This window comes from Grampus griseus (assembly GCF_964374135.1).
Source record: "Grampus griseus genome assembly, chromosome: 18".
Classification (NCBI taxonomy): Eukaryota; Metazoa; Chordata; class Mammalia; order Artiodactyla; family Delphinidae; genus Grampus; species Grampus griseus.
The window spans coordinates 51,922,126-51,934,793 of record NC_139012.1 but is presented as its reverse complement, the minus strand read 5'-3'; positions in this window follow the sequence as shown (position 1 = coordinate 51,934,793).

The window sequence follows — 12,668 nt, the reverse complement described above, 5'->3', positions numbered from 1 at the left end:
ATATACAAGCAATGAACAACTGGCAGTTGAAGTTAAAAGCACAACAAACTTTTAATTAACATCCTCAAAGTTGAAATTCTTAGATATAAATCTAATAACGTATTCTCAAAATATATATGAGGAAAACTATAAAACTGAGGTAAAAACTCAAAAAACTAAATAATTAGAGAGATTTCACAGTTAAGAAGCATCCACAATTAAGATATTAGTTCTCCCCAAATTGATCTATAAATTCAAGGCAATCCCAGTCAAAATCTCAGCAAGTTTTACTTTGTGAATATCATCAAATTGATTTTAAAGTTTATATGGAAAATAAAAAGTCCCAAAATAAGAAATACAATATTAAAGGAGAAGAATAAAATTCAAGGACCGACACTACCCTACTTCAAGACATTATAAAGTTACAGTAATTGAGACAGTGTGCTTTTTGTGAAAACGTAGACAATCAGATCAATGGAATGGAATCGAGTACAGAAATACACCTACACAAATATAGTCAATTGATTTTTGACAAATTAGTAACAGCATTTCAACAGAGAAAGGATAGTCTTTGCAACCAATGGTGCTAAAGTAACTGAGCATCAAAAGGCAAGAAAATGAACTTAGATGCAAAAGTTACAATCTCAAAAACAAAACAAAACAAAACAAAAAACTCAAAGTGGATCATAGACCTAAATGTAAATGTAAAACTATAAAACTTCCAGAATATAACATAGTAGACAATATAGATGAACTTGAGTTTGACAATGAGTTTTCAGATACAACATTGCTCTGTAAAGACACTGTTAAGAGAATGAAGACCAGTCACAAACTGGAAGAAAATACTTTTAATGCATAGCTCTGAGAAAGTACTTGTATCCAAAATATACATGAACACTTAAAAATCAACAATAAGAAAACAAACAACCTAATTAAAACATAGGCAAAGGATCTTAACAAACACCTCACCAAAGAAGATACATAGATGGCAAATAAGCCTACATGAATATTCTCAATGTCAATATCATATATATTAGGAAATTGCAAGTTAAACAATGAGATATCATTGCACTAAAATCCAAAACACTGAGAACATCAAATGCTGGTGGAGAAATGGAGCAACAGGAAATCTCATTCCTTACTTCTAAAGATACAAATAATAAAGCTACTTTAGAAGACAGTTCAACAGCTTCTTAGAAAAGGAAACATAGTCTTATTATAAAATCCAGCAATCCACTCCTAGATAAATTTACGCAAATGTGTTAAAACTATGTCCACACAAAAACCTTCACACTGATATTTATAGCAGCTTTATACATATTAACCAAGAATTGGAAGAAACTGAGATTTCCTTTTAAAGGTGAATGGATAAACAAACTGTGGTAATCCATACAATGGAATATTATTCAATGATAAAGAATGAAGTAATACATGGCGGAAGCTTAAATACATATTGTTAAGTAAAAGAAGCCAGTAAAAAAAGGCTGTGGCCTTCTTGTGTGAGTCCAACTATATGACATTCACAAAAAGGCAAAACTATAGGGACAGTAAAAAGATAAGTGTTTGCTAAGAGTTATTTCTGGGTGGTGGTAGTAAATAAGGGTAGCACAGGGGTTTGTAGGGCAATAAATCTATTCTACATGGTACTTGTAATTATAGATACATAGCATTATGCTTTTGGTAAAACTGACAAAACTGTAAAATATAAGGAGCAAATTCTCATGTAAAGCATTAGCTTTAGGTAATAAGAAAACATCAATATTGTTTCATCAGTTGTAACAAATTCACCACAGCAATAGAAAATGTTAGTAACAGAGGAAACCAAGGGTGGAGAGAGGGAATGTGTGTGTGGTAACTTTTTGTACTTTTTCCTCAGTTTTACTGTAAAACCTAAAACTACTTTATAATATAGTCTATTATTTAAAAAAAAAAGTGGTAGAAGATTGACTTGAAAAATTTATTGAATGCCTAGTATAATCATAAATTAAAATTGGTCATTATAATTAATAAATAACTGGGAAATATTTTGAATTTAATAAAATAATTTTATTCATTGTCTAAGTTATTCCTCTAAACAAACATCTAAAAAAAGGCATATATAGGAAAAAAAAAAGGCATAAAAAGGAATATATTTTCAGCTCCATTTCACAGATAAGGAAAATGAAGGCTAAAGTGGTCCTTGACAGAGAACAAGTCCTAGTTTAACTCTTTGATCAGAATTTAGGGCCAGAACAGAGCTTTTTATCTCTAGCCTCACACTTGAATACAGCAATATAGATTTATGTCCTTGTGTAGGGGAGGAAAATTTGTCCTCTACCCTTTTAGTTTCTTTTGGGTGGTTTAATAATTAAATTGACATAAGACAGAGTAAAGGGGGAAAAATTTGATTTCATATGTACAGAATCCCCACACAGACATGAGAGGCTCCCAGACAGCCAGGCAACTGAGGCTTATATGTATGAGAAGAGCAAATGTTTGGTAAACAAAGGTTTGTCAATATTTTCAGAGACAACAGGATACAGAGAGAACTTGGAACAAATAGGCCCTGCTGAGCTCCCCTCAGCTTACTACACCTAGCCCATTTGTGGTCATTTCTGGTGGTTGTTCTCTTCCTGGGGCAGGCTCCCTATGTAAATTCCTTTAGGCAGTTAAAGAGAGGTAAAATTCTTCCAACTAGCTTCTTAATAATGAAAATAAGGAAAGTTATAGTGAAATCTTAAACAGTTAAAATAAAAAATAATATTCAAAAATCTTTTCTTGATAACGAAATTTTTGTTGTAGTTGTTTGTTTGCTTGGTGTTGCGAGGATAAATTTGAATTACAAAAGAAACAAAGTCCCATTGTCCTTACATGTCTAGGAAAAGTTAATATATAATGAATGTGATAAATTATAGAAATTGTTTAAAAAACTCATAACTTAATTACTAAAACACCCAAGTACCAATTTATCAACTGTGAAATCAAATAGTAAAATAGAAATTGTTTTCTTTGTGCCATATTTTTTTCAGAGTAAAGTTGTAAATATAAATGTAACTATTATAACTATTGTGTTAATAATTTTAAATAAAGTCAAATCAAAGAAGAAATACCTGAAGTAGCATACACCAACCAAATAGAAATTATAACAAATAGTTTCATGTCAGGACTCCAGTGCTGTAATGATTTTAAATTAGAACAGAACAGTTTTTGGACATTTTGCTCATTTAACATTTTTAGGATCAGTCTATAAGATCACTTTTGGTATTAAACAGCTTATTTATTTTGATTAGAATGGAAACCTCCCAATGAAACACTGAAACAGAGGCCAACAATAACACTTGATTAACCAAATGCCCAGCAATCTATTGCATATTATTGAGGATTAAATGGGAAAACAAAGAAACACCTGAAAATATCAATGTCACTTGCAGATTCCATATGCACCCTTTAAAAATAACCATTCTACAAAGGTTGTGAAGCTTTAGATACAATTAACTGACTAGGGACACTCTTTGTAGCTTTTATATAGTGCATGCATGATAGAAGTTGCAAGTTTTCTATTCTCATCATGAAATAAACTGTCTAAGTAAGTCCTTCTGTGTTGATCAAATATCTAATGAGGAATATATCTTGTTGCTTGACATTAGAGAGAAGATGGTTGCTTATAGATAGCTCTCATGAAGACTAACTTTCTTTGGTAGGATATGTACATAGTCAATTCAAAGTAAGAACTTTAAATATACTTGTTTTTTTATTCCCCAAAGCCATATATTGTGTGATTATGTACCCAAACAAGTATAAGTCTAAAACAAATTTGGACTTTCAGAAAAAGATTATGGACACTGTATAATTTCAATCAATGGCTTAATTCAACAGAGCAATGTTGAAGATGGACGTCAGATTTGCTACAGAATGTGGAGGTAATCATAAATCCTGTAGTTAATGTACCAAAACATTTAAGCAAAAATAAATGTCATAAATAAATCTAGACTCTCAAGCAAATCCCATCACTTTTGTTAAGAAGGAAAGCATGAAAAAACAGATAATAAAAAGTCATGTCTCTCTGTTGTCATCAGTATCGTGGTCCTGAAATGTAAAAGAAGCCCAATTCTGTAGGTATTAAAAATAGAAAAAAAAGTATTGCTTTTTTTTACAATCCAGTTTTACATAAAATAAAATTATGGTATATACCTAGGTCAACCTGCACAAGTTCTGCATAATTATAAGTGGTAAAGGGACATGAAAGTATCTTCAATTGATATTTTTATTGTTTTTAAGCAATATAACTCTTTATAAATTAGCTGTTCTGATATATCTTATAGGACTAATTCACTAACCTAAAGAGTAACTAAAAAAGTATCATGGGGGAGAAAGCAAACAAACAAAACAAAATGAAATACAGAACAGATATCGATGTAGCAAAAAGAAAAAAATTTTCCCAGAAATACAGGACCATAAAATTAAAAAGTTTTTTACATAAACTTGAACGTACACTTCCTCTTCATATTTATCATCTTTTAATATCACTATAAGTATGTTGAGACTCTCAGATGAAAAGTGACATGCAATTTTTGAGAGTGTTACAATATTCATTGAAACTAATCAATCCATTTATAGAAAGTTTCTATTCTTTTCTCACTAGATATGTTTTGAGTATTTATATTTCTTTTTACAAATGAAAAATTTCCATCAAATACTCTCTAATATAAGGAGATAGTGCACCATTATCCTTGTTCTGATCAACATCTTTCCTCTAAACAATAGAATTTTGGTTATTTATACACTTATATTTCTTTGATTGTGTTTAACCATTTTAGTCTCATGTTTGGACCCAGATTTACCTGGCTATCCTCATTTTATGATTATTGTCCCATCTAGGTACTGCTAATAAATTATCTGTTCACCAAACACACAAAAACTTCATACACTTTTATAATAGCACTCCGTATATTTTTCAAAATAATTACACATGCATCTATACACTAATATTAAACTTTAAGCTCTTCTAGAAATAAATACTTCTTAATCATTTTTTATCCTCAAGCTCAAGATTAATTACTTACTTAAATGTTGAATTGCTAAAGTTTTTTGTTTTTATATATGTGAAAATTTATTAGATCAAAACCACTTTTTTGCTTAACTAGCTCTCTAACTTTCCATAGATTAGAGTCAAACAAAAACAGTAGCATTAAAACTATTTTAATTTGAACAAAATATTTATATTTCCAGGTCAGGTCTATGATTTGCCAGTTGCTTTCACATGATAACTCATTCTTGACTTCTTTGCTTTTTGCAGGTAACTTTAGGCTTCTTAAACTTCTGATCTTTATGATAAAGGTAGTTTCTGATTCTTTTCTTTCCATTTGCTTTCTTCCTTTTTTCTCTTTCTCATAATATTTCTCTTCCCTCCTTTTTTTGGTCATTGTAGGAGTTTCTCCAAAGCTTTATTCTAAAACTTTAAAAAAGTGATTTTCCAAAGGTTTCTTTATGTAATATACTGGCTACCTTAAAGGGGAATGAAAACTGCTAACACCTTTTGAAAATCTTAATGATGATAATAATGTATTTATGGGAATTCAAATTATGTAGTCTGAAGTCAAAAGGAAATATTTTAAAAAGAAAAGAAAATGCTACTATCAAATTCAAAATTAATTTAAAACATGAAAAATAATTTGCTCTGAAATGTTCTGTCACTAGTAGTCCATCAGCTACCTTTTGCCAATAAGAGATGGAATCAGAGCATCCTGAAGGGGAGATATTGAAGTACTGTGTAATTTTCCAACCTCTTCTTGTGAGGAAGGACTAGATGTTTCTTTTTTACCTGAAATCAACTAAGGAGATGTTCACAGGTACGATTCAGAGAGTTTGACAGAGGGCAGCTTTTAAGTCACAGAAATATCACAATAAAAATAAAAGGATTGCAATCATAAAAGTATATTCTGTCCAAAATGCTATTAAACTGGACATTGATAAGAAAAGGCACATGAGAAATACACAAATATGTGGAAATTAAACAGCACGTTCATAAATAATTGGTGTGTCAAAAGAAAGCACACACACACAAAGGAAAACACAGGGGAAATTTGAAAATACTTTGTGATACATTAAAGGAAAGCATAACATATCAAAACACACTAGATGCAACTAAATAAGAGCTCAGTGGGAAATTTATACCTGTAGCTATCTATATTAAAAAATAAAGACCTCAAATCAATAACATAAACTTTCATCTTAAGAAACTAGAAGAATAGGAACAAATGAAACCTAAAATATACAGAAGGAAGGAAATAAAAACAATGAATGCAAATAAATGAATTAGAGAATAGGAAATCATTAGAGAAATTTTAAAAATCAAGAAAACTCAAATTATAAACATCATACATAAAAGATGAGTCATAACTACTGAATTCACAGAAATAAAGAGTAGTATAAGGAAATACAATGAACAATTGTATGCCAACCCTATACATAAGCTATTTGAAATGGGAAAATTCCTCGAAGGAACCAAACCACCAAAAATGATGTTATTTTAAAAAAGAAAAAAAGAAATCTTGAATGGAGCTATAAAATTTGAATGGAGCTATAAAAAATAAAGAGATAAAATTGGTAATTAAAACGACTGTCATAAAGAAAAACTCAGGCGGAATTAATACTAACCATTCATAAACTCTAACAAAAAATAGAAAAGGAAGGAACACAGCATGTCTCATTCTGTGAGGCCATTATAATTCCGACATCAAACCAGACAAATGCATAACAAGAACACAGTGGAAACCAATATCCCTTATGAATACAGATACAATGTCCTCTACTGCCAAATACTAGTAAACTAAATCCGTATACAAAGGTATTATACAAATTGACTGCCTTGAGTAACATTATGTACCAACTTGGCTGTCTATGATACCCAGATATTTGGTCAAACATTATTCTAAATATTTCTATGAGGGTATTTTAAAAATGAGATTAACATTTAAATCTGTAAACTGTGAGTAGAGCAGATTAACCTCCATAATACAGATGGGCCTCATCCAATCAATTGAAGGCTTTAATAGAAAAAAGACTAACCTCCACTGAGGGATAGAGAATTATGCCAACTGATTGCCTTCAGACTCAAACTTCAGTTCTTCCCTGGGTCTCCAGCTTGCCAGCTTAATCTGTAGATTTTAGACTTGTCAGCCTCCAAAATCACATGAACCAACTCCTTAGCATAAATTTTTCCCTCCTTCTCTATATACATGCACACATCCTATTGATTCTGTTTTTCTGGAGAACCATGGCAATGACCAAATGGGATTTATCCTAGATATGCAAGGTAGTCTTAACACCCCAAAATCAATTTATATAATATATTGGTATAATAAAAAGCAGAAACCACATGATCATCTTATACACAAAGAAGCATTTTATAAAATTCAGTACCAGCAAAGTAGTAATGAAATGGAACTCCTTCAACCACATAAAGGGCATTAAAAAAAAAAAAAAAAAACAGCTAACAGCATACTTAATGTGAAAGGTCAAAACTTTCCCCCAAAGATTAAGAATAAGACAAAAATGTCCTCTCTTTAACTTGTATTTAACTTTGTACTGAAGGTTCTAGTCAGGGCAATTAGACAAATAAAAGAAGGCATCCATATTAGAAAGGAAGAAGTAAAATTATCTCTATTTTTAGATGATAGATCTTGTATAATGAAAATTATAAGCAATCCATGAAACTTACTAGAACTAATAAGTTAGTTCAGTGAGCTTGTAGGATACAAAATCAATATACATAACCAATAGACTTCTATCAGTAGTAATGAATAACTGAAAATGAAATGAAGAAACAATTTTATTTACAATAGTATCAAAATAAAACATATTTGTGCTTTAAAGAACACCATCAAGAAAGTGAGTGAATGGGCTTCCCTGGTGGTGCAGTGGTTGGGAGTCCACCTGCCGATGCAGGGGACACGGGTTTGTGCTCCAGTCTGGGAGGATCCCGCATGTCGCGGAGCAGCTAGTCCCATGAGCCATGGTCGATGGGCCTGCGCATCCGGAGCCTGTGTTCCGCAACAGGAGAGGCCACAACAGTGAGAGGCCCGCGTACTGCAAAAAAAAAAAAAAAAAAAGAAAGTGAGTGAAAAGGGTACCCAAAGAATGGAAGAAAAACATTTGCAAATTATATATGTGGTAATGGATGTGTATGTAGAATATAAAAAGAAGTCATACAGCTCAACAGTAGAAGTCCAATTAACCTTATTAAAAATTAGCAAAGAATTTGAATAGGCATTTCTCCTATGAATGTATACAAATAACCAATAAGCAAACTAAAAGACGCTTAACATCATTAATCATTAGATAAATGAAAATCAAACCCTTGATAGTATACCACTCTGTGCCCACTACATGGCTACAATCAAAAGTACAATGATAGGGACAAGGATGTAGACAAATTGGAAATTTCATACATTGATGGTAGAACTGTAAATTAGTACTGCTATATTGGCAAAAACAGTTTGGCCATTCAACAAATTGTTGAACAGAGTTACCATATGACCCAGTGATTTAATTTCCAATTATATATCAAGACAAATTAAAATATATTTGCATACAAAACTTGTACATGAATATTAATAACAGTCTTATTCAGAAAAGCCAGAGTGGGAACAATTCAAATGTCCATGAACTGATGAATGAATGAACAATATTCAATAGTATATACATTCAATGGAATATTAACTGGCAATAAAGACTGAGTAAAATACTAATATTATGACATGAATGAATCTTAAAAACATTTTGCCAAGTAAAAAAGCCAACTGCACAACACCACACATTGTATGATTATATTTTTTATAAAATGTCCAGTGTTGCGGAATCCATAGAGACACAGATAGATTACAGATTGCCAGAGGCTTGAGGTGGGGAACAGAACATGGTGAATGACTGTGAGCTCAATGGACTTTCTTTTGAGGGGGATTAAAATGTTCTAAAATTAGATAGTGGAGATGTTTGTTAATATATTAAAATAACAGAACTGTATACTTTAAAAATGGAGATTATTATGTTATGCAAACTCTTTTTCAATAAGGCTGTTGTGAAAAAAATAATTACAGGTTAGAGGTTGTGGCTGGAAATGCCTTTACCAGAAGACAGAGGAGAGTGGGATGTACTGGGAGTAAGCTACACTTCCATAGCAGTGGGACAAATTTCTTTCATTTGTGAGTGAGGCAGTGTAGCCAAACGATAAAGAGCACCTATCCTCCAAGTCAAACAACCTACATACAAACCCAACCCTGCTCTTTGTTAGTATCATAACATTGATCGGGTTTCCCCATTTATAAAATGGGGATATACTGGATTGTCGTGAACATTAAATGAACTAGAACATGTAAAGTGCTTCAGCAATGGCTGGCACATGATTGGTGGTAGCTATTGTTATTATCTTAACAGGCAGAGTATGTTTCAATAGAAACTATGATCCATTCCAGGATACCACTTTGCATTTAGTTATATTGTCCCCCTCATCTCCTTTGCTCTGTGACAGTTTCTCAGTCTTTCTTCATTTTTTGTGAACATGAATGTTTTGGTGAGTACTGGTCAGATATTCTGTAAAGTGCTCTCAATCTGAATTTTTCTCATATCTCTCACAATTAGGTTAGAGTTATGAATATCGGGGAAGATTACCACAGAGGTGAAATGCCTTCTCTACGTATCATATCAGGGTGCATATGATAAAAATATGACTTACAACTAATGATGTTATATTTGATCACTTGGTTAAGGTTTGACAGGCTTTTCTATTCTACAGTTATTATTTCCTCCTATATATAATTTATTCTTTAGAAATCAGTCACTATTAGTCTAGCTCACCAAAAGACTCTACCTCTTAGCGAGGGGCATACCTACATTTATTATCTGAAATTCTTGTATAAGAAAGATCTGTCCCTTATCACCTATGTATTTATATATTTATTTATATCAGTATGGAATTGTGCATATTTATTTTATATTTTATGTTAATGATAGGCAGGATAACGGCTCCCCAAATAAGTCCAGGTCCTAATTCCTAGAACCTGTGAACGTTACTTTACATGACAAAAGAGACTTTGCAAACGTGGTTAAGGTTGACTACCTTGAAAAGAAGTGATTATCCTGAATTATCTTGGTGAGTTTATTCCTCTCATACAAGTTCTTAAAAGTAGAGTACTTTTTCCTGACTATGGTCAGAGGAAGGTAAGACTTAGGAAGAATAGTCCCTGGAATGCAACAGTGCTGGCTTTGAAAATGGAGGAAAGGGGCCACTTGTCAAGGAAAGTGAATGACCTCAAAACTTCGGAAAAGTCAATGAAACAGATTTTCCCCTAGAGTCTCTGAAAATAATACAATCTTCCCAACACCTCAGTTTTCAGCCAATGAGCATTTTGTTGTACTTCTGACCCACAGAACTGTAAGATGATTTATGTTGTTTTAAGCCTCTAAATATGTGTTATCACAGCATTCATAGAAAACTAACAGAATGTAATAACCCAACACTAGAAAATTTATTTTACTGCACAAATCTTTCAAGTTTTGGTCATTGGGAACCCTTTCATGTTGGTCCTCATATTCTCTTCACCTTTCCAACTCTGCTTATTGAGGAAATGTCCTGCTTTCTGGTACTACAAAACGCTCTAGATTCATCTTGCATTTTCCTTTCACCAATCCTAGAATCAGCCATTTTTCCATGAACCATGGTTCTGTTTACTGTAGGATAGTACTTAGAAACCAGGATCTGAGTTCTGGGTATTTTTGTTGCTGCTGGTGTGTCACTGCTTTTATGCAGTCTTAACAGACAGAAGTAGGAAATATATCTAAATATAAAAACTCACACATACACACATATTTATGATTATCATGTCATCTATATATCTGTGTGTATATTAAACTTAATATTGATGTATAATGATATCTCTGACTTTACTGCATTTTGACCGTTTATTTGAATCTTCCTCTACTGCTTATTCCTAATGTTTTTTTTTTTCTTACAGTGAGAAAACTGGCTCTCATCATCCTCCATTTATTTCCTTTTCTCAACACTAATTCACAGAAAGTACTTTCAGAATTGTTAATTTCAACTCAGGTGAGAAAAATAAATTACAACCTAGAGTACAGAGTTCTGTTTGCCTTTGGCATTGGAGTTTCCAGTCAAATCAACATTATTCCAAAATTATACAGGTCAGCTTCTTTCCCACCATGTCCTTCAATGAGATCATGTCATCAATGCGTGAGAGAATTCTATTAATCTGTGACAGTATAGATTGCATCATGTGATCCTCATTATCCTGTGTGCACTTTTAATTTTTATGTGTTAAACTACACTCTTTGTGATGAACAATTGTATGCTGTTTTAGAAATGTAGAGAAGTTATCAATTCATCACCCTAATAATTCCACTGTGTATTCCTTTTATAGACAATCAACTCTTCAGGGAAGTTCTGAATCTTCCTTTCATCTCTATAGTTTTGCTTCATCTAGAATACCGTGTGAATGAAAACACAATATGTATCCTTTTGTATCTGGCTTCCTTCTGTTAGCAAATTGCATTTAAATTCAGCCATATGGGTCTGTGAATTAATAGTTCAGTCCCTTTATATTTCTGAATAATATTCCATTGTATAGATATACTGTTTATTAATTTATTTGTTGAGGAACATCTTGATTGCTTCCAGCTTGTAATTATTATGCATAAAGCTGTTGTAAACAGTCATGTACAGGATTTCTGTTAACATAATTCCCAATATACTCTTGTTACATAAGAGTACAATTGCTGGGTCATATAAGTCTATGTTCAAACTCATAAGATACTACCAAACTGTCTTCCAAAGAGGATGTGTCATTTTGCATTCCTATAGCCAGTAATGGTAATTTCTTTTGCTCTGCCTCTTCATCAGCATTTATTATTGTCTGTGTTTTGTATTTTAATCATTCAAATAGGTGAGTACTTGTCACAATGTGGTTTTAATTCACATTTCCTTAATGATAAATGATATTGGACCTCTTTTACATACTTATTTGCCAATTATATATCTTTTGTAAAGAGTCTGTTCAGATGCTTTGCCCACATTTTATTATTTTTCTTTTATTTTCTCATTGATTATTTTAGAGAGATCTTTATATATTGTGGATGAGTTATTTATCATATATGAAGTTCCAAATATTATTTTGTGTTTTGTGACTTTGCTTTTATTTCTTTTAACAGTGTCTTTCTTAAGGCAACAGTTTTATTTTAATTTTGTTATGTTGAATTGTTTATGTATTTTTGATAGCATTCATTTAAAAAAAATGTATTGGACTTTTAATATTACATCTAAAAATGGATCACTGAAGCTGTGGTCACATATATTCTCTCATTTGTTTTCTTCTAAAAGTTCTATAGTGTTACATTTTACAATTTGTACTGTTCATTTTTTGGATATGGGCACACAAATGTTCCAGGATATTTTATTGAAAAGATTATCCTTTTTCCATTGAATTGCCTTTGCACCTTTGCCTCTCACTTAACCAGAGTACTTTCTAATACTGACAATTCATTTGAGACACTGTGGTTGCTGCATAAGCTATTATCATGGGCGTGAAAACATTTGGTGTTCTCAGAGAAAGCATAACAATGCTTGTCATATGCAGTAACTTTATGTTTACTATATTTGTTAATCAAGTCAATTTAACAGTCTAGTTTCATGTACTATC